The sequence below is a fragment of the Tyto alba genome, unplaced genomic scaffold, assembly GCF_018691265.1.
Source record: "Tyto alba isolate M040663 unplaced genomic scaffold, T.alba_DEE_v4.0 Super-Scaffold_42, whole genome shotgun sequence".
NCBI classification, from domain to species: domain Eukaryota; kingdom Metazoa; phylum Chordata; class Aves; order Strigiformes; family Tytonidae; genus Tyto; species Tyto alba.
Window position 1 is genome coordinate 16,503,010 of NW_024881318.1, and position 22,873 is coordinate 16,525,882.

The following is a 22,873-nucleotide window of genomic DNA, read 5'->3' on the forward strand; positions in this document are numbered from 1 at the left end:
ATTTAATTGAGGGCAATAAATGTTTTCTTTTTCTATGTGCATATATAAAATGCCATAGATAATGTACAACTGAATATGTCAGAAATAATGTTTGCAGTGAAGTTACTCAGCCATGACATAATGTGAAATGTAGTTTAAAGATGAAGCTCAGTAAGTGCTCCCTGTTTTAGAGAGGACACAAATCTGACTGTCAGTGTGTATGCTGGGAACACAGTTTGACTCAAGATTGGCTAAATAGAATTTTCCCAAAATACAAGATGGCCTGTAGAACTAGATCACTTTACAGAGACATTTAAAAAATTAAGCAGTTCCACATTTAAAACGAAGCCTAGTTCTAAGAGAAAACGTATGGTTATGATCACTTAATAAAAATAAACTTTCCTCTACTTTTTGTGATTTCTACTACTTGGTACTACTTCAAAACATACAGTTCTATCCTACCAGCAAATTTTATTCTGCTTTCATGACTGTTTTCACCAGAAAGTGATATAATGAACTGATGACATATCCCTACATAATGACTGACATAAGAAGTGTTTTTTACCAAAGCTACGGCAGTGCCATAAGCACTGGCTTGTTCATATCTGTGATCAAAGGATCATGACAAGACTGACCTTATCTCCTGCATTATCAAGGACAATGACTCTCACCCAAGTATTTCTACATCAGTCATTATTCAAATCATATTTATTATGATAGTCCTGAGAACAAAGATAGAATCCCACTGTCTTAGTTACTCTTTAAAGAAGAGTTTCTGCTCTTAAGAACTAAAAATGTAAATAACCAACAGTAATACAGAGTGGAAGAAAGGGATATAACAAGCAGGTCAAAACTTGAATATTTTTAGTTTAAAACTAAAGATTATTTTAATTGCAAAGTATTTTCAAAATATCTCATAAACTGGAAACTGCCTACAAAGAATGTGTTTTAGAAAATTCACTTCAGAATGTAACTTTAAAATGACACAAATTCTTTTTCAACTGAAGCCAAAGCATGCAAATTTTCAGAATTCCAAAATGAACAACTATCACCAAATATCAACATAAAGCATGCTGTTTTGAAATTTTCCAGTAGAACATTTCCTGAAATATAAGCAAATAATTGTAGTTCCATTATAGTATTTTTTCCCAATGAAAGCATTTTGTGATGAACAATTTTGGATAATCTTTAATTATACACAGAATTTCAATTAACAATGCAATGGCACAAAATGTCTTGGTATTTGACATTTCTGGGGGAAGATGCTGTTGTAGAGGTGAGGAAGTTTATTGTGGAGAGACTAAAATGACAAACTTTACAGGAAGCAAAAGAACAGGACTTTGAAAGTAGTGAAGGGAACACAGTAATGAAGAAAAGTGTGAAAAATGTATGGAGTGAATCTGAGGGAAAGAGCGAATAAAGAAGGACACAGAAGGGTGAAAGAACTAATAATCTGTTGGCACTGGGCAGTAAAGGGTTGATAAAGTTGTAATTTTGAATCTATTCCCATACCACCTTTGAGTTTCAAAGCTCCATCCACTGGATGCTATCCCCAAATAGCATTTTCTTAGTGAACACAGGGAACGGGGGTTAGGTGGAAATGCATCTTCTGGATCCTAGTGCCTGCAAGCATCAGTAGGGTAATGCTGAGGAACGCTGTGACCTCAACTCTAGCTCAGTTTCTTTATTCCCTCTCACTGAGACAGTCCATTTTGGCTGAGTCTGTGTCTGGAGTCTCTCTTCAAAGCTTTATGACTGTGGTAAGGCTGTAACAGAAAGTACCTGGCTGCAGGGGAATAAATGCTCTTGTTCAACCACAAATATGCTCAGCAATTAACAATATCAGTGGGAACAGAGAAAACTATTGGACAAATAATTGTTTTCTGTTTGACTGTTCTTTTTTTCATGAGATCCTCCGTATGAGGTCATAAAAGTAGCTCGCTCTTTGTCTTTTTTCTCAGTACATGTTGTACATTTACACTTGCTTAAGTGACTGCAGAGTTAGTCTGTAAAAGAACACAATTACAAATAATTACTACTCCAATCAAATGGATATAAACACCCAATGCCCTATTATTTGTGAACATGAACATTTCTGAAACCTATTCCCTGAGCTTCAAACTTGTTGATAAAAGACGTTTATTGTTGCATGCTAAAGGCTACCACTAATTCCATAGATAGATCAAGTGGCACACTGGTTAACTAAAGGAATGGAACAATGCTCTCCGGGTAATCTAAAACTGAGGGTGAAATGTTTTCTTACAGTTATTTGAGGGAAATTGCTGACAATAATGGCAATAAAGGAGTATTTAACCTTCAGCCTTCACTTTCCAGAGCTTAAGATAATTAATCTTTTGGCACTTCTAACCTAAAGCTTTATAGTCCCTTTAATAAAGAAATATGTGGATATGCAGAGAAGTATCTTTACCACACCTAGCTCTAACCTTGGTGGCATTTTGTAGATCTCCTCCAGCACCTAATTCCTGAGTAGACTAGTATTTAGCATGTTATAAACAGATTATTTTCTACAGGTGTTTACATAGGTGGCATTCATCTCTAATGTCAATAAAAAATACAGAGCTTACAAATAAGTAGTGTCTCATTACAGAAAGTCAAATGTTCAAACTACTCGAAACTTTCTACATGCCAAACCAGTAACAGTACCAACACTGCTGTATCACAACCCTGTTAAATTCCACATAGATCGAAATATCCACATAGTATTTTTATTTAATTACAGTTTTGCAGAGGAAGAATACTGAAGCTCCTAAAAGCTTCAATATCCATTCTGAAGGAACTGAATTCACCCTTAGATGAGAAGTATGAATTTCCCCTCTAATTTCTTCATGATGAATATATAAACTGAATGATGTATAGAACTAACCTGGTCTACCCCCATCTTCATCCCAGGCTGCTATTCCTTGGAGATTCTCAGACATGGTGAACTGTGTCTGGGGTTTTTTGTTTGTTTTGCAGTATAAGGAAATGACCCTGAGATTGTAGACTGTGAGACTTTTATGTACTTGTTTACAGAATAAAGACTTACACTGCAGCCTCTAGAGGTTAAAGGTAAATTTATTAATGTATTCATTCATTAACTCATTCATTCATTAACCACTTGCTCTGTTCCTTAGAAACTGCAAGTAAGGTATTGTGTCTCCTACTGATGAATGCATTTCTAACAGGTAATATTTGCATCTCAGACAGAGTAAATAAAACACATGTCAAGAAACTATTTGAAGAAATTAATTTTGCACAGCAAAGGCAAACAAATAGCTTCACAAATAAAGATTAACTAAATATGGGATATCAGGTTTTGGACTACGGATACTGTTTAGTTTTAACAAACTAAGGACATAAGAATCTCTCTTACCTCTGCTGTAACGCCAAGTATGTCCAATTAAACTTAACATGAATGTTTCAGCTCACCCTACTCCTCTGTGGAGTTTGCACACTTCTGGGTTAAATAATGAAGAAACAGCTACTAAACAGAATTTGGAGAAGAAAAGATTTCAAGGAATAGGAGATATATTCTGTACTTGAGCAAAATCTATTTTAACTTTTCTTCAGTACATTCCTATTATTTGGTGAAAAAAGACTCAGAATTAAATGAAGGACTTCTGCTTATAGCATGTATTGATGCATCTGGCTACATAGTTTTTTTTTTTCAGTACATTATTCAATTTACTGTTTATTGTATAGCTTCAGTAGCTGTGAAGTTTCTCCTTTGCACTCAGTCTCAGATTGGACCTATGCTATGTATGATAATTATCAAGTTTTATACTGGGTAATGACTTCACCATGGAACACTGGAGTCAACAGTGGAGTCCTTTGCCTTTGAAACGGCATGCTTCTTCAGGGTTACAAACCCACCATCCAGTTTAGGAGCCGAAGGGGAAGTTATGAAGGTGGGGTGTTGAAGTGGTCAACTCAGAACTGCTTCCAAGCAAAACCATCTGATTTTTACCCAAATGACCACTATTCAAAAGATTCAATAACTGCAGGTAGACAAAGATCACTTTTTATGCCGAAGCACCTGAAATATCAGATCTGCATGTTTTAATAGGACAAAGGCTATCTCACAAAAATGTCAAAAAAAAAAAAAAAAAGAAAATATGAAGGTAATAAATCTGAAATATCAGTGACACTTTTAGGAGTATTTGATATTTGCAAGGCATCAAAGAAGAGGTGTAAGCATCAGGAACCTTTATGCTCGCCCTCTGTATGGTGGACTTCATGGTAAACTGCGGCAAACTAGTAAATTTTACTAACAGCTGAAATAATTTTAAGCATGGTAATTTAGATCACTAGAAATCACATATCAGCCTCTATAATTAACACCAACCCATTTTGGTTTATACCTCATTACAATCAACTTCACTTAGTAATTTTTTGCAGGCTCTCAGTTATCCAATCATATTTCAAATGGTAGAAACATTGATTTTTCATTTAATCCACAATATTTCTTCCACAATCTCTGAAATACAAACCTTATGCTGACATTTATGAAATGGCAGGAGGAAAAAATGCCATGGGTTTTACTTTAGGTAATAACAACACAGGCTTTTAAATCCTTGCTTACATAAAGCTTGACCTTTTCACTTGATATAAAAGTAATTTTTAGTGAAACTTGGATCCACAATTCAGTCATTATTGTTACCTGCATCTTTTCAAGTTGCTTTTCCACTGATGGCTTTTATGGTCATATGCCTGCATCTTCGTGGCTGCATGCCCTAGTTAGCAGCACATTTTATATAAGTGGAAAAATCATTGAAGAATAACACAACCATGTTTTAAATTACTCTTTAATTTAATCCTTGAGTTGCTCTACTGACAGTCTGTTGAATACATGATCTGACACTGTTTAACAGATACTGGAACCAGACTTTCAAATCCAATTCAGATGGTTTGTTTAACTGGGCATGATAGGAACCTTGAACTGGATCAGTCAGATCTCTGTCTCCCTTAAAGTTTTCTTCCACTTGAAATTTGCGCATCCTTCAGGGTGCATGAGAAAAGGATGGTTATACCTCTGACAAGGCTGCCAATATAACAGTCACAGGTAGCTATCATCAGCACACAGAACAAAGCAGCTGTGAAGCAGCTCAAGCACACAGAAACCATTAGGATTTTAAGGACCAGCTACGGAAGTGGGTAAAGCAGGCACGTTTCCTTCCTCCTCCCTGGAGTTTTGTCCCAGATGCAGCTCAGAGAGTGCAGGGGATTCAGCTTGAAAAGTTGCTATCTGGATGAAGAACAGGTTTTGAGGATTTCCTTGAGGTGGTATTTCAAGGCACCATAAATAACAATAGGAAGTTAAGATGGCAAATTAGTTGCAGACAATACCTATGGGTAATTGAGGCATTCTGAAATCTTTAGATGTAAACATACATTTTATAAATAAGTAGACTAAGCAAGTCATAGAAGTCCATTGGGTTATAAATACTATTTATTTGGGTTTTTTGTTTTTGTTTTTCTCAGATTTCTTCTAACTGATTTTTACCTCACTTTCAGAGCCCTAGCTACATTTAAACATTTGCTATCTCATTTTCATTTACATAGCTACCTTCTATGAAGAATGCTGACTGGTACAAAAATTACTAACTGTTCAATAGTACAGATTGATTCTTCTTCATAGTTAAATGTTGCTGCGTAACTAATACACTAAGCCACCTCTGCAGTGTTCCTAAACTGCTGCAGATGCCTACTGCTAACCAAGCAGCATACCGATGCAAACCTCGTTTCTCCATTCCAGCCTACAGTGTGAGCTACTCAAGACAGGCATCCAGAATCACACAGACTGAGAATCACAGATGTACAGATCAGAACACACAACCACCAGCCTCACAGATCGGTAAGTGCAGAAGTGACAGAAGCTGTAAGTGTAGTCAGAATGCTGTGTTATCCTACGCAGGCAAGGCATAGGCAACGCCCCAGTTGTTGGAAGGTTAAATAAACCCATTAACATTTAGCTGCTTCTCACAGCCCGTTTTGTCCTTGATATGAAAACCAAATCAATAGGACAGGTTTTCTAACAGAGATTTCTGGTACATCCGTCCTCCAGTGGTGCAAAAGAACACTGGTTCTGCAAGTTGTTGGTGCACACTGCATTTGAAAATGTACTCCACTATTTCAGTTTCCATCTTGCACTTAATTGCTCAACTCTTTAACTGCTTAAACAAAATTCATTATTTGAGGGGTAAAACTGGTACTTGAAAACACTCATGTATTTATAGAAGCGTATGAAAGGAAAAGGTCACAGGCTCTTTTTTTTTGGTCTCAAAAATATACCTTCATGTACCTAGAATAGTTTCACAAGATCTCCAAATCATCGAGTGCACAGTAACAACCATGTTGCTATACAAAATATGACCATTTACTCTTAGCTTATTTATTTGCTTAAGCTTACTCCTTTCCATTTTAATACTCACTTTTGAACCACCTTGTCCTTCAAATAACTTACATTCAAAAATGTCAACAAATGCTGTGAATCCTTTTACAGGATCACGTTCTGAGCAGATACATCTGTGAGACAAGATATAAATTAATATTTTCTTTGAGCACAGTATTAGATTTGTTATATGTCAATGATGTATTCACGGGACAACTGCAAATAGCAGGTGCAAGAAGAAGGCAGTCTTAAGATCCTTTATGTGGCAAACCCAAGGCTGTTCTACTGCGAAAAAGGCTATTAAGACCACAGGTGTCTCAGGAATCATTTGTTATCCTATGTTTCCACATGATGCATTTTTGTATCATTAATACTATGTTTTCCTTACCTGTCCCACATCTGAAAATTTCACCTGTTAAAATTCACTCATTCTCTTGAGAATTTCATGGGCCAGACAGATCCATTTTTTAGTGTTATTAACAAGCATAATTTCTAGGAGTAATACATTCACACTTCACAAGGATCAGCAATAAAACATGTAGCCTTAGTCCATTACTATGCTTCCTGTATGAATCTCTTTACTCCTTTGAGAGTTGCATTGATCTGAACTACCTTTTCAAGATTTCACAGTCTTCTCAGTGATAAATGTAATGGTAGTTACACTGCTTTATTTAGATTTTTCTTTATCCCTAAGTATTGTAGCATCTGAGGATTTTTTTTTTAATATAGTACCTACACAATATGAATTGCTACATGTAAAATAAGTAACCTTAAGTGGATTCTTAAAAAAAATAGCACACTAAATGGATGTGAATTATTGAAAAATATTTTTGAGTGATTCCTGATTTGACACAATTTTTGCTCAAATTCTTTAGCATTTCCTGCAGGAATCTGAAGGCTTAGTAGAAGCTTTACAAGATCAGTTTTGCTACAGAATTAAATTCACTGGTACGCACTCTGATATGAAGTCAATGTTATTTCACTGAATTCATGCATTTTTCCTACTCAGTGATATAAGTATTTTTATATAATCAATCCATTACTAGAAACTAAAAAGGATAAGAAATTGTTCTTTTGTACCTTGACAGGGCAAATACTCTAGATTATGGGCTAAATGCATCGATTGGATATGTAAACAATCAGCAGGAAGCGCTGCTAGCACCAATAATATCATTATCTTAAAAAACACTGCAGAAATGCAGGAGGCAACCATTAAAATCAGAGAGATTTCTGCAGGCTCTCTGCAAGTGACATTGTTAGGGACTCTCCATTGGTTCAAAGGCTTTAAAACTAGGCTCTCACTTTTGAGACTTACTGCTGCTGTGTAAGACCTGATACTGTTTTTACTTTCCTCAGTGAAAGCATAGGTTCTGGATCACAAATCTGTAGATAAGAGGAGGAAAAAAATTTCAAGGGCAGAGAACCACCAAGCCTTCCAGGTACCATCCAAGAGGCGGAAAGGACAAGCAAGTATCAAAAAGCAGGTGTATGTTCTGCTGATGAAGAGGCAGACTTAGAACTCAGCTCCTGAGTTCTGCTCCCATCCATGCCAATAGGTTAGTCTCTTACACCTTGGACATCTCTTGCCCACCAGCAAAACAGGCACTAAATCTCACTAAGATCTGTATCTTTCTAACTACACTTATAATTTCCATGTTGATTGAATTTAATGTTTCCAAGATACTCCAAGGACTTTAGATTGAAGGGATTATTCATGAGCAGAATTATTGCTAGTAACAATTTCACTGTAAATATTTTAAATAAAATACCCATATGGCAGGAATTTTAGAAAACATTTCAAAGAATCATAGAACGGGTGAGTTTGGGAGACCTTCGGTGATTGTCTAGTCCCACCGCGCTGCTCAAAGAAGGGTAGCAGGCTGCCCAGGCTTACGTCCCATTGGGTTTTGATATCTCCAAGGATAACAATTCCCCAGCATTTCTGAGCAACCCATTCCAAGCAACCCTTTCCACTGTTTAATTGCCCTTACAATATATAAGTTTTTTCTTATGTTTAAGGGTATTTTCCTGTACTTCAGTCTGTGCTCATGGCTTCTTGCCCTTTCCCTGGATGCCACTGAGAAAAGCCTGGCTCCATCTTCTTTACTTCCCTCATCAGGTGTTTATATCCATTAATGAGGTTCCCCTAAGTCTTCTCCTGGCTGAACAGTCCCAGCTCTCCCAGCCTCTCCTCATGAGAGAGATGCTCCAGTCCCTTAATTATCTTAGTGGTCCTTTGCTAGACTCACTCTGGTATGTCCATGTCTTTTTTCTACCAGGAAGATCCCAACTGGACACAGCACTCCAGGTGCTTTAAACTTAATACTGTCTAAACTTTCAGGACAACATTTAAAACACAAAGCTAAGATATATAAGTACTTCCATTTGTTGAGAAAGGGAGAGATTATGAGGCCAGGTCTGAGAAGAACTTTGTGTTAGAGCTCCACTATGCTCATTTTCCACTGGTGAATATGTATAAGAACGGGCACTGAGGTTCAGGAAATTCTGGTTCTAATCCTGAATCTCTTTTTATTTTCTTTTATGTGATATTTTTCCATTAGTCAAAATCTGATTCCTTTTTTAGATGGACTCTGTTCATAACAAAAGCAGCAGCCAATGACCTAATTCCTTTACAAACCACTTTATTTTTGACTTTACAGCCAAACCATTAAATAAGTCATATAAATTCTCAACCTGGGAACAAACTGTCATTCTTCAGAAAGTTCATCTGTGTTTGGCTAACTTCATGGAAAATAAAAGCTTTGCCATTTCTTGATATTTTTTCTCTCCCTTCATTAGCATGAAGGTTGGTAACCCCTAAGAAGAATTATATGCCTGGCATTTCTATTTGAGTGACATTCAGTGATTGCACATTTTAATGATTACCATTTTACAGAACTCTCAGAGTGACATCACACTTCTTATTACTGAGGAACATGAGTCTTTGTTCTTTTTAGCATCTACAAAATATGCAGGTCTGTGTTTCTCCTGCAGCTTTACTTACACAGCTATGTTTGACATTAAAACTCAGCAAAGCCTCCTACTTAGGTGATGAAAGTAGTACTGGGCTATGAAGTCTGCATGGTGTATGTGTCTGTGGTGGGTTGACCCTGGCTGGATGCCAGATGTCCACCAAAGCCACTCTATCACTCCCCCTCCCCAACCGAATCGGGCAGATAAAATATAATGAAAGGCTCATGGGTCAATATAAGGACAGGGAGATCATTCAGCAACTACCATCATGGGCAAAACAGACTCAACTTGGGGAAATTAGTTTAATTTATTATCAATCAAATCAGAGTAGGATAATGAGAAATAAAAATAAATCTTAAAACACCTTCCCCCACACCCCTCCCTTCTTCCCAGGCTTAACTTTAATTGCAATTTCTCTACCTCCTCTCCACCAGTGGTGCAGAGGGACAAGCAATAGGGTTCGTGGTCAGTTCATCACACCTTGTCTCTGCCGCTCCTTCCTCCTCAGGGGGAGGACTCCTCACACTCCTCCCCGGCTCCAGCACGGGGTCCCTCCCACAGGAGACAGTCCTCTAGTAACTTCTCCAACATGAGTCCTTCCCATGGGCTGCAGTTCTTTACAAACCGCTCCAGCGTGGGTCCCACATGGGGTCACAAATCCTGTCAGCAAACCTGCTCCAACGTGGGCTCCTCTCTCCACGAGCCCAGAGGTCCTGCGAGACCCCTGCTCCAGTATGGGCTTCCCATGGGGTCACAGCCTCCTTTGGGCATCCACCTGCCCCAGCGTGGGCTCCTCCACGGGCTGCAGGTGGAGATCTGCTCCACCTTGGGCCTCTATGGGCTGCAGGGACACAGCCTGCCCCACCATGGTCTTCACCACAGGCTGCAGGGGAATCTCTGCTCCAGTGCCCAGAGCACCTCCTCCTCTTCCTTCTTCATGGACTTTGGTGTCTGCAGAGTTGTTTCTCTCCCACACTCTCACTCTTCTCTCTAGCTGAGGTTGTGCAGGTTTCTTCCCTCTTCTTAAATGTGTTATCCCAGAGGCACTACCACCATCACTCATGGGCTCAGACTTGGCCAGTGGCAGTTCTATCTTGGAGCTGGCTGGCATTGGCTCTATAAGATATGGGAGAAGCTTGTAGCAAATTCTCACAGAAGCCACCCCTGTAGCTTCCCTGATACCAAAACCTTGCCACACAAACCCAATACACTGACTAAAGATACTGTGAATTGAGGAAATGGGCTCTGTTCCAGCTATGACTATGGTAGCATAGAGGAAGAGAATACTCATCCTGGTTTTTGTAATGATTTATGTACCATCCTCTTTCTCAAGCCAGGAGATGAGGCTTGAATCACAGACAGCTGGTATGAAACAAAATAATTTTCAAATAGTTCCATTCTACACAGTGGTATTGACCTATACCAATGGTGCCAGGGTGTGATGAGTGGCTTAGACACATTGCTTATACCTTATACCCTCAGTTGCATCAAACATTTCTTGGCTACTGCAAATACCTTGTACCCTTGAATATAAGTCTGTGATTTTGTGAGAACAAAAGCTCTTTCAGGAACAGTTTTGCAATACTGAGTCAACATGAGTTAAGTTCTAAAATGTGGCAATAATACATGATTAAAGCTGAGACCAGACCAGAAAAAAACCCTGTTTTTCCATGAGCGATGGAACTAATAAAGCCTAATTTTCTAAGAATGTGTTTCACCTTGTCACTGTAATACTGGTTTCCTCCTTCCTGATATCCACTATAGTACTCCGTTGGCCAAGAGACAGAAAGGCTATAGCTGGGCTGGAGATAAACTTATGCTGATGGGGTGGCTTCTACACAAGTTGGCTTGAATGACCAGCATGCATATGCTGATGGTCTAACAGGCTTTTACCAAATGGAATGCAATGTTTACTAAAATCTGCAAAATTTTCCTTTCACATGAGGAGGAACGCTAATTAGGGTCTCTCTCTTCCATTCATTTGAAAATTTTCAGAAAAATTGTATGTTTTAGATATGATTTATATGAGGCAATGGGATAATACAATATTGGACAAAACAAGGCGTACAGATTGTGAGAACAGTTAGCCTCACTTTTTTAGTAAACTAATAACACTTTCACACATCAAAATCCTCAATGATTATTTTGTAATTTTAGAGCAATTGTAATTTTCTAGTAAGTCTGTAACAGTGTTTCTGTAACAGTGTGTTTGTTCACTCTTAGCACGCAGTTCTCTTTTATGGGTTGCCACCTGAGGAAACAGGGCATAGGCTTTTAAAAAATGTGTGGACTAAAAATGGATAAAAATAGATGTGTTTGGTCATTTGTCTAGAAACCAGGAGGCATAAATTAGATTATCATCTCATCCTAGGGAAATTCAATTACTCATGACATAGAGTAATCTGGGCTAGAATTGTTCTCTACCCCTCGTTTCCATTCTGGCTATGAATGCAAGAGTTACAGAGACAGAAAAGAGATAACAGGACAGAATGACTATAGCTTAGCATTTACGGTACTTGGTTGGGAAAGAATGAGGTTTGCTTGCTTCTTGCCCAATTTTTCCATTTATTGTACAGTGGCTGCTTAATGTAAAATACATGAAGCAATCTGATGGGAAGGAAACACAGTACTGCAGAATAACAATGCAAAGAAATGTGCAGGACAGCCTGGATCTCAATTCAGATGTGAACAGTGATTTGCTGCTTAAGAAACAAAGGATTTGGGTGACTAATCAGGAACTGTTCTTGAGACCTGTGTCTAGGATGCTCTGCTGGTAACGAATTCACAAAGAAACATCAGAGAGACAGGCCAATATTTTTGTTTGGATAAAAGCCAAAAGGTAAGGTTTGTAAATGCAGATTCATGGATAATCGTCACAGAGAAAATAGATGGAGCTGTCAGTTCAGGTGAGATGAAGAATAAGATGTAGAGGAAGAATGAAAGAAGATTAAGAGTAGTTCCCTGCAGAGAAAGGAGAAGACAGGCTGTCATAGCCAGGAGAATTATGGAAGATAGAGATAAAAGGAAAACTTTGTCTCCTGTTGTGTGTGTGTGTCCGTACACATGCACACGTAGAAGGGAGGGGAGGCTGAGGAAGAAGAGAAGACAGTTGTAAGGGAAAAGGGACAAAGCAACTTGTCTTTTGCAATTTTTTAAAGAGAGAAATCAATTACTCAGAAATTTAATTGATATTTCACAAGCTCCATATTAAATAAGTCTGCATAGGAAAGCATGTGGAGTCACCATCCTTAGAGACTGAAATTAGCCAACTGTCTGTTTGTCAAATTAGACATGCAGAAGCATATATCTGATTAATTTTCTATTCAGAATAATTGTTCTAAAAACAGTCTTGAAGAACAAATCAATGGTATTTGCCTGAACACAAGTAAGAAAGCCAAAAAAACTAGTTGACCTTAACTCTAGATGTAGAGCAGCTGTTTAAACTAGAAAAGTGTAAAACCAAATACAACATGTTTATTTAGAAGTCCATGAAATGCTGTGAACATTTGGAGCTTCCTAGTATGCAGTAAACAAACCTGTAAGGTTTATGGTTAGGAAGCACAGTATCCACATATTCTCTTGCATGTGTTAAGTACACTGAGCTAGATGCAGCAACTAAATCTTACTGCCAAGACCAGAAAGACCACTTAAGTATAATCTACTGAAATTGTACTTCTTATTGGGGGTACTGCTGGTGAAGAACTTGAAAAGCAGACGTAACTGTGAGACATGCACACAGGAATCATTAAATTCAGGAAACACAGCACACAGAAAAGAACAATGTGTCTGCATAGAAGCAGATTGTCAGAAATTAACTAAAAATGGAAAACAAAAGCAGAAGAAAGACCCAGCAGGGTCACCTAAATATCATGGGACCTATTAAGGTTAAATAGAACATCACAGAACCACAGAATCAAAGAATAACTGAGGTTGCAAGGTAGCTGTGGGGATCTCTAAATCCATTCCCTGCTGAAAGCAGTCACCTGTGAGACCAGATTGGGTTGCTCTGGGCTTATGCATTCATAGCCTGAACACTTCCAAGGATGGATACTGCACAGCCTCTCTGGGGCAACATGCTTCGCTGCTTGACTGTCCTCAGGGTGAGCAAATACTACCCTATATTCAGTTAGAACCTCTTCTATTTCAATATATGCCTGTCATGTTTTGCCCTCCTACCATGCACTGCAGCAAGAGCCCGCCCTCATCTACTCAGTAACTTCCCAGGAGGTACTGGAAGACTGCCATCAGGAAAATGCAGGCCCATATTTTCCTTTCTGTTTATAGTTCTACTGTCGTATTGTCACTCTCTGGTTGTAATCCAAAACTTTTACTCTCTTGGAGCACTTATCTGAATTTTAGGGTGACCTTCCAATGCAGTAACTGCATACTCGCTCTATGATTTCTGTGGCCCTTTCTCTCTCTTAGAATCAAATTGAAACATTGTAAGACAAAAACTGCAGTTCCTTCAGTCACATTGGCTAAGTATCAACAGTCAAGAGATAAAAAGAATACACTTGACATACATAAAAAAAGGATGTCACCAGCAACTTAATATGAACATGTGTGTTTCTACAAAAGGAAACAAAATTCAAATCAATCATGAAAATTAACCCTATTGATCTAATTCTTTTTATTCATAGCAGTCTCAACCTGAAACAATGTTGGGTTAATTTTTCTGGAATGAGTGCTATAAAATAAAAGAAATCTCATCAACTCCCGTAGAACTGTCAACTGTGACAGTGAACAGATCTAACACCAAAATGTTAAAAATAAATGTGTGAGATAATTATCGAGTTGTATTTTGACACTTAATATTAGCCTTGTTAAATTTTGCCTTTTGATCATCCCTCATTTCATAACTTGTGTGTACGGATGAAGTCAGAAACCTACTTTGCTGCAAATAAACTAGGTGGTCTCAGTAGGGCCATAGTGTAAACTACCATGAGTTCAACAAAGAATGCAGACCAGCCTGTGTGCTCTCATACTCTCAGGAGAAATGGCTGATAATGGAACAGTCTTGAACTTAGGGATTTCATTAAAGGTTCAGAGAAGAACTTTACATTTTGACTGGTATAATATTATCAGTCTTCCCTAGCCAGTTTGGATGAACACTCCACAAATTATGCAAGACTAAGTGGGCACAAAAAAATATCAACTCACTGCTAAAACAAAACCTATTCAAACTTTGGGTGCAAAAGACTGGTTCAAGAACATTTCATACTTACAGAAAAACTACTTCTTGAAGTTGGCAAGATTAGAAAGAGGTTAGCTTGATGCAGCTGCTTAGTGTTTCAGATAAAAAAAGATTAGTAGAGGTGGGAATTAATTTTTCACTGTCATTTTCATCAGAGTTGCATATTCCCAGGTCTAGTCCATTCCTATTGCCACTGCCCCCCTTCACCAGAGAGAGAGATATTCTGCAGGTGCTCATTTAAACCTACAGCTGCAGAATAAGAGACAATTTACTGGGTAGTATTACCATTTCACTAAACTGACCTGCATTGGAAGAATGGAGCCTATTATAGAAAGATTGTTTGCCTGTTAAATAAGATCACTAGACAACAAATGTTTAGGTTTAAAACTGTTGAAGTGAATGTAGTTGTATCAACAACTAATTAGTTCTTAGTCCCTAAGATCCTAAGGCTCAAGGCAGCTACTTATGTCTGACGGAGCACATACAATATACTATGTCAAGAGACTGAAGGTACTTCCTTCAGGAGGGACACAATAAAGTTTTATGTCTAGAGAAAAGGCAGCATCTTGTCTTTACTCAGCAAGAGAAAATATAATAAGGCTCTGACATTCTCATATGCTTTATCACTTTTTCTTCTTTTTTTTTTTTTTTTTTTTTTTTTCCTTTGGCTTGTGCTTGTGTGGTATAAGCCTTGCAAGTTTTGCTGACATTGATGGATTCTTTTACTTGTGCAATGCCCTTTTTCTCATGCAACATGCATATATAATACAAGTAGCTTGTGAATACTTGAGGAATACTAAAAATGTTGCACTCTGACTTAGAATATATTCTAGATCACAGGAAATACAACATCTTTATTTTAAATAAACCCATGCTGTTTATGTGGAAACGGTCTGGAAAGGGGCTTAGAAAGGTTCTAATATGATAATGCAGCAGGTCTCCAGTAGTACCTTCAGTTATTTAATTGATTTGAAGATTAAAATAATAATCTCCCTCTTTTTGTGTATGAACAGCTGTAATGAAAACCCAAATGCAAACTCTTAGTGTTTCTGCATTTTCTTAATAAATAAGCCATTAAGATCCCAGAGCTAATTTGAATGAAACAGAAAACTCTCCTCAAGCAAAAATTGGTGAGATTAAAATCTCACTTGAACAAAAAAAGTAATCTAAATCTGATTTAATCTTTTCTGACTTCTAAAACACTCTGTTCAATGAATGGAAAGCAAATCCCTGGAACCTTGCACAGTCTCACAGCATTCCCTATTCAACAATTTAAAATATAGTGTGCAAAGTGGGCATCTTGGTGCTGTCTGAGTCTTGCCTTCACCAGACTCCCAAGCTGCGTGCACTGGACATTTGCGTTCTTCATGCCTGTCCATCCTGAACTGACACAGCTTTGCTTGCCCTGTGACATATTCCCTGAAAATGGGCTACTGGTGAGGCTCTGAGAAAATGGTTCCTGGAAACACTGCTGACCTCCAAGGCATCCCAACAGGTAGAACAGACCATCTGTTTGGACAGATCAACATGCAAAACCATTTCAACTTCACACAGGGAGTAGAAACACATCTTCAGTACTCAGATGGCATGAAAAGAACAGAACTAGAAGGAAACATCAGACCATTTAATATAATTCACAACTTTTTGTCCCAGGACTGTTTCATCCTAGCTAGCTGTGGAGTTCATCCCCTAGTTTAACAAGCTCAAACTTGATGTAAAACATTCCTTTTACTCCCTGTAGGTCCTTGGGATTCTTCTCTTGACACATCTACCTGCTCCATTTTTGAATGCCAGGATCTATTTATTCTTTCCATTCCCTGGCTGCATTTGTCTAATTGACATTTTCTGAAAAGACTCTAGAAGAACTTGCAGCATCAGCTGGTATAATTTTTCAGGTGCTTCCCCTCATTCAAGTAAATAAGGAAATATTTATATAAATAAGCTGAGACATTGTATATCCCTTATAGTAAACTGCGGATTTCAACTCCACTGAGTTAATTCCAGTACAAAAAAACAGTCAGAACAACTTATAATTTCCCCTGCCAAATTTCATAGTAGCTTCATTATTTCTCTCACACTTCATAAACTGTGCAGAAATTATTGTTATTTCCATTTTCTATGAGAGCACAGTGAGTGAAATACATTGAATACAGCTGAAAATAAAACTTGAAAGGTTATTTCACCATCAAAGCTTGTATGGCAAATACTGTATGTTGCTTCCTGGATAACAAAAAAATAGATGAAGTAAAAACATAACCTTTCCTTTAAAAATATTTGCATTACTACCTTTTTTCCATTCTATTTTAAAGATTATGTATAGTTAGATGATTATTAAAGATTAAAATAAACTAATGGAAGCTATTTTTGCACTACATAATATTCTTAAACAAGCTCCTGATAAAAATAACTTGTATAACATTGCATTTTTAGATGCTGCTTTTCAAATTACAATTTAAAAAGGATCAAGCAGAAAATCACAAATTAGGAAGAACTTCTAGGTGTCGATAGAAGTATTCTTGGAAGCCAAGAACAGGAAGTCTGCTGTGAAAGAAGTAAACTTGACTATCACAAAACTCAGATTATAAATTCAAATCTTCGCTGTCTGACCCAGCCAGACCAAGTATGAAGTTGTTGCTCAGATATTTTTTATACTGAAGAAGGAAAGAGGAAAAGCAAAATTTCCATTGACATAAATGCATTTGATGGAAATAGGCACAGAACACTAACCTTGACACATGGTAACTCAGAAGAGGGGGAGAGTGGAGCCACAAGTTAGGGAGGAGTTGTATGAGTAACTGAAGTAAGACTGTATAGCTTTCAAGGGTGAGGACGAGCTGCTTAAATTCTCTTTAAGGAAATAAAGTGCCTGAGTGGACTGACTCCAGAAGAAGGGGGTGAAGTAGAAAAGATTAGTTTAAGCAGATTCTATGTGTGAGCTGCTTTTCAGTAGCTGGATTTTTCTATAAGGAAAAGGAGTATTTATATTTTGAACAATTCCTGTACATATAAAGTATAAAATTCCAGATGTCATTTTTGCAGCTAGAGATGACATATTGCTGAATTTGAACCTTTACCAGTTTTATGCGTTTCTGTAACCACATGCCCTAGATAAAAGTAAGCACTACTTACTTGAAATGTAAGCTGACTACTGACCACACATACTGTTCTGTTAATGATTTACACATCCAGGAAAAGAAGCCCTAAGATTAATGTACACTACCACTGTAAAGCACATTTACAATAAGTTCTGCAGCCATGAGGTAACAAAGAAAGTATTTTCTTTTACTGCTGTGACTCTACAAAAGCACTGAAACAGTGCTCAGTCACAAAATGTTCAGCCGTCTGCTTTCATCAATCCGAGCTCCCTTAAAGTAAAGCAAGCACCTCTGCTCTGTCACAGGATAATGCAAATCAAAAAGGTAAGAACAAGAAGAAACTACCAGGTTGTCTTGGCTATTCTCATGTCCTATTGGCTGAAAAAGACCATGCAGACAAACACAAAGCTGAAAGCAAAAGAGCTGATCAAATGAAGGAAGCTATAAGGAAACTGGCAAGAAAATAATTTGGGAAAGACTTCTAGAAAGTAGATGTAGATAAAAGCATACTTGAAACTCAGAACTGAGACAGATCGTAGCACAAAAATGCTGTGAAAAAGTGAATCTCAGCAACAGAGAATTCCATGCTCCAAGTGCAAACCTTCAGTCTTTCCTACAACAGAAGACAGCTGCCTAAAGCACAGGGCTGAAAAACATTCTGTCAAAAAAGTAGAATGTATGATTATTGGTAATAATTGTTGTTTGGTTGGTTGGTTGGTTGTTTTTTAATTTCCAAAAGATTGCCTCTAAGTTTTATGCTATAATCTGTGACTTGGTAACAAATGCATTGATCCATTCAGCTAAACCTATTTTTTCTCAAAAAAATCACTGAAGACGTTTTTAATGCAGAGGAATATTATTTTAATGCAGGAACTCTTTCAGCTCTGAATCTAGACATTTGCCAAACAGGGGAACACAATACCACATAAAATACCTATGAATGAATGAGCATGCAATAACGTATTTTAGTTTTATTATCATGACATACTAACTTTCAATCATCTTTGTTTTCTATACAGATAGTTGGCATACAGAAAAGAAGAGAAAAAACACTGGCAAGCTGTTAAGAGAAAAAAAGGTTACTTAAAAATAAGGAAGGCATTATTAGAAATTAAATACATGAGTGATTGGATGTCTTATCTTCCTAAAATCCTTGGAAAATATTATCAGTGTCCTGTTAACCTTCGTTTTATTTAAACAAGATTATAAATATGAAGTGAACTAGGACTTACTGATACAGAATATGTAACTGAGCTTCAATTAAAACAACAACCATTTCTAAAATACCAAAGAAACAAAGAGCTTTTGTTGGATGACAAAGCAAATCTCACACAATCTTGAAGAGATCTCAATCAGTTTTGGGCCTGGATAATAAATTTTACTTTCCACTTGTCCAAAAGTTTTGTGGACTTCAGGTCCCAAGTGTTGATTCTGTTACACTGCATTACAGGTGGTGCATGGTAGAGGAAGAGCTGCCGCAAAGGCAAGGCAGTAGAGACTCAGCAGATGGATACTGATGTGGATCAAGTTCCTCCTGCAGCTCTTGCTGTCAGTGCTGCCCAGAAAGAAGAGATCTCCAGCAGCGGGCTAGGAAGGCAGCTACGGCTGCTGCAGGATGAGCCCAAGGAGTCCGGTATGTGAGGGAGGAGAATTATGCTCTGTTATTGTTACACTTTCGCATACAGGACCCAAGATTTGATTTGCAAACTTTAAGGAATAAGAAATTACTTTGGGTCAGAAGCACTCCTAAATAAAGAAAGTGTTTTATAACTAGGAAAAGAGGAGCTATACTGTTGTTATGATTTGGGCATGTTTTCAGCACACTGAATAGAGCCAGTCTTTCTAGCTATGCCAGTGGCACACATGCAGAAGCCTAAGCTTAAAAATCTAGGGAACTTTCAAAATTAAAACACAAGCACCTGATAGATTTTGCAAATGATGGATTTATATGCCCTGATTTCGCTGGAGTGCCACACTAGGTACCTACAGACATGGGGAAATCTCACACAAGATAGTTCAGAAGATTCTTCCTATCTGAAAGTAACACACCCTAATAGACACATATAGTGCTTTGCACTGTAACTTCTATTTGCTTCTTCCTGGTATCTTCCACAAGCTTGCAATCACCTCCAACTTGCTTGATCTTATTTTTAATTTCAGTTGTATATTAATTATGAAATCTAGAGAAAGTTCTTTATTATCTTGCCTAAAACTAATTAATGTTCCCTGGTAACTCTCTGACATTCCAAATTGTAATTTAAATAGTTATCCTCTTCTATACTGCTTGATTATGCTGATACTTAATAATGAGATTATCAGGAAAAGTAGAGATCCTATCTAAAATAATTAAGATTGGTATGACACAAGATCAGGATATCTGATCTTAGGTGAAGATGAAGATTTAAGGGAGGAAAATTATGGTATTTCTTGGCTGAAATGCATACATCTTTAAAATGTCTTAAGAGTTTGTCTAACATCTTTTTTTCCAAGCAAACAATTGTTATGTATTAGTAGTACATTTAAACAGTGAATAATATTTATTTCCTAGTTCTGTATTAAGAATACAGATTCTCCTTCTTTCCCACTCTTTTTCCAATTAAGCTAAATATTACAACTGCTTCTGACAAAAGATATATTGCTTTGAAGTACTCTTACACCAGAATGGTGGCTGCACCAAGTCCAGCTCAAACATACTCTACACTGCAAGAAGACTGAGTTGCCAGTAAGACTACTTAACATACCTTGCAAAACTGTCCACAGTAACTATTGCTGTCAAAATCAGTGTTACTGAGAATAAAAAATGATAACTCAAGATGATATAGGAAAAAAAAAAAAAACTAGGAATTTATAAAGTGAACACGTATATTCAATTTCTTCAGACCCAAGATGGAACTCTATTAATTACAGAATTACTCCCTTCATGACATTTCCAGGATCCACTTTTTAGGCCAAGCACCAAATTCAGTACTAAAATATTCCATGAATCCTGAAAAATAAAGCTCTCCAGCTTGAATCAGAAAATAAAATCAATTCTAAAACAAAAGACTTTAGTGTCTTAAATTTTCTCTTTTACAGTGCAAAGATTGATTTGATTAATTTCTCATTATTAGTTCAATATTTTCAGTGTCTGTGAATGCTAGCTCATGACTTTTCCATTGGGAGACATAGGATACACCAGCAGTTGGTAAGCATAGGCAATTAAGTCAACAGAACTTTGTAGTTAATGGGTAAAGAATCTGCAATACTGAACTTGTGTTTTAATCAGTCCCTTAAAAATACTATGTGGGGGGAAAAAAAAATCACTTTTTTTTTTTTCTTTTGTAAATCAGTGCACTTTCTTTATCTGGTATAGAAAAAAGTTCATCTGAGCCATTGTCTTATCTCTAACAATGACCAGTAAGAAAAATATGGCAAGCAGTCCTCCAAGTTAAATACTGAGTTATTTAACTGCTATACTAACCCCCTGTACACTTTAATCTCTTCTTTTGCTCTGCATTGTCCCCATTCACACCAGTATACACAGAGAAAACACACTGAATTTAGTGTTAGCTGAAGATACACATAGTACATCTGACTTCCAGCCCGTAGCTTTATGCTTCATCAGGAAAAATATAAAAATTCCACAAAATTCAAATTAATAGGTTTTCCATTGAATGGGATGCATGGAAAACTTGCATGATTAAAGAAAAACAACATCACAGTGTTTGACGGAACACCAAGAATATCCTCCTGATGTCACTGCCACTCATGCCAACTTCAATTGGAATAGTTCTAGCAGAATATGCAAGGATACGTCTTCAAACACAAGCAAAAATATGGTGCAAGAAAAGAGAACAATTCCTCAGAAATTAGGAAACAAACCGTGTGAAGGCTGAACCCATATCAACACATTCAGGGTTATCCTTGAAAGTAAAACTGTAAGTATCTGCTAATAGAGTGGAATTTCAGGCAACTTTTTAAGCTACCCAAGTTGTTTTCTATTTCATGGCCAAATCATAAACCTCTTTTTCATTCTGATGAACTGTAATTCACAAAAGTTAATTATGGAGGGACCAAGTGAATAACAGTTTCAATTATTTTACTTAAAGAACAGCAACACTTTGAATATTTGCCTGGCATTTACTTGACAAGCAAACTGAAAAATTCATGTCAGTTAAAAATATCAGTGCTTTGTTTTCCAGATATTGATATCATGTGAGACTTACAATTTCTTTAGTCGTATTTACAGATACTTTAAATCACAGCGCCTTGATGCTTGTCAGACTGTGGTCCAGGATCAAATGCTATCTCAAATTCTATTTAATTTTTCTCTAAAGGTATAGCTGTCTTCTAATGTAGCCCTGTGGCTCTGTAAATACGCTATTGTCTTTACTAGCAACAAGCTGCAAACTTCACTGGCTTTGCAAGTCCACAGGACCAAGGCTTGTCAGTCTTACTTTGAGCTTTTCTTGGCTTGCCTGCACCTTCTGACAGGGCTTGTTTAGGCATAGTAATCATTTTTCTAATTTGTTTTACTTTTACTTGTCTTTTTTTTTTTTTTTCTATGGTATAACTGTACTTTTTATACATGGTAGTAACACATTGTTTTTCTGATATGACAAAATATTTAATAATAGCATAATGATATAGTCTGGAGGCATACAAGCCTGGCCTGATAGCAGAAGCCTTAAGAAGGAGGACACAGGATGCAGTGCAGTGCAGTTCAGGCATGGGTTGGTAAGAAAAGGGGGACAAGCTGACACTAGAAATCCAAGGACTATAAAAAAATCACCAATGGCCAGTTAAAGAATGCTTACACTGAGCTGAGCAAAATGAAGATAATGAAGGACAGTATCCAAACTATTTAAAACCCACAGAGTAAACCTGTATGCAATGTAAACTCACAGACCAATGAATAAATAGCAGGGTGCAGAACATTAGCAAAGATATAAAAATGGCTCAAAGTGTATCCTAAAGAAAGGGACAAACAAAGTATGAACACCAATATCATATTCCTCCTACCAAAGAAGAACAGGTAACCCCAGCATCAACATTTCATTCGTCCCACTGAGACTTGGAGTACTGATGGTTTGTGGCAATACGCCCCTTCTTTCTGCTTCAGGAAGACTAGCATTGTTGACCTTATCAGGCAGAGACAGTGAACAGATGAGCACATAAAAAGATGTAGATACTATGAATCATGTGCACAACCGTTTTTGTGGTATTATTAGTTTTGAGACTCTGAAATTGTATTCCTTATTT

At 37.3% G+C, this 22,873-nt stretch overlaps 1 protein-coding gene across 10 annotated transcripts in view; it reads right to left on the reverse strand.

Moving 5' to 3' along the window:
- Window positions 1-22,873, reverse strand: part of PRLR (prolactin receptor) — a 146,573-nt gene that overhangs the window by 31,189 nt on the left and 92,511 nt on the right. The window lies entirely within an intron of this gene.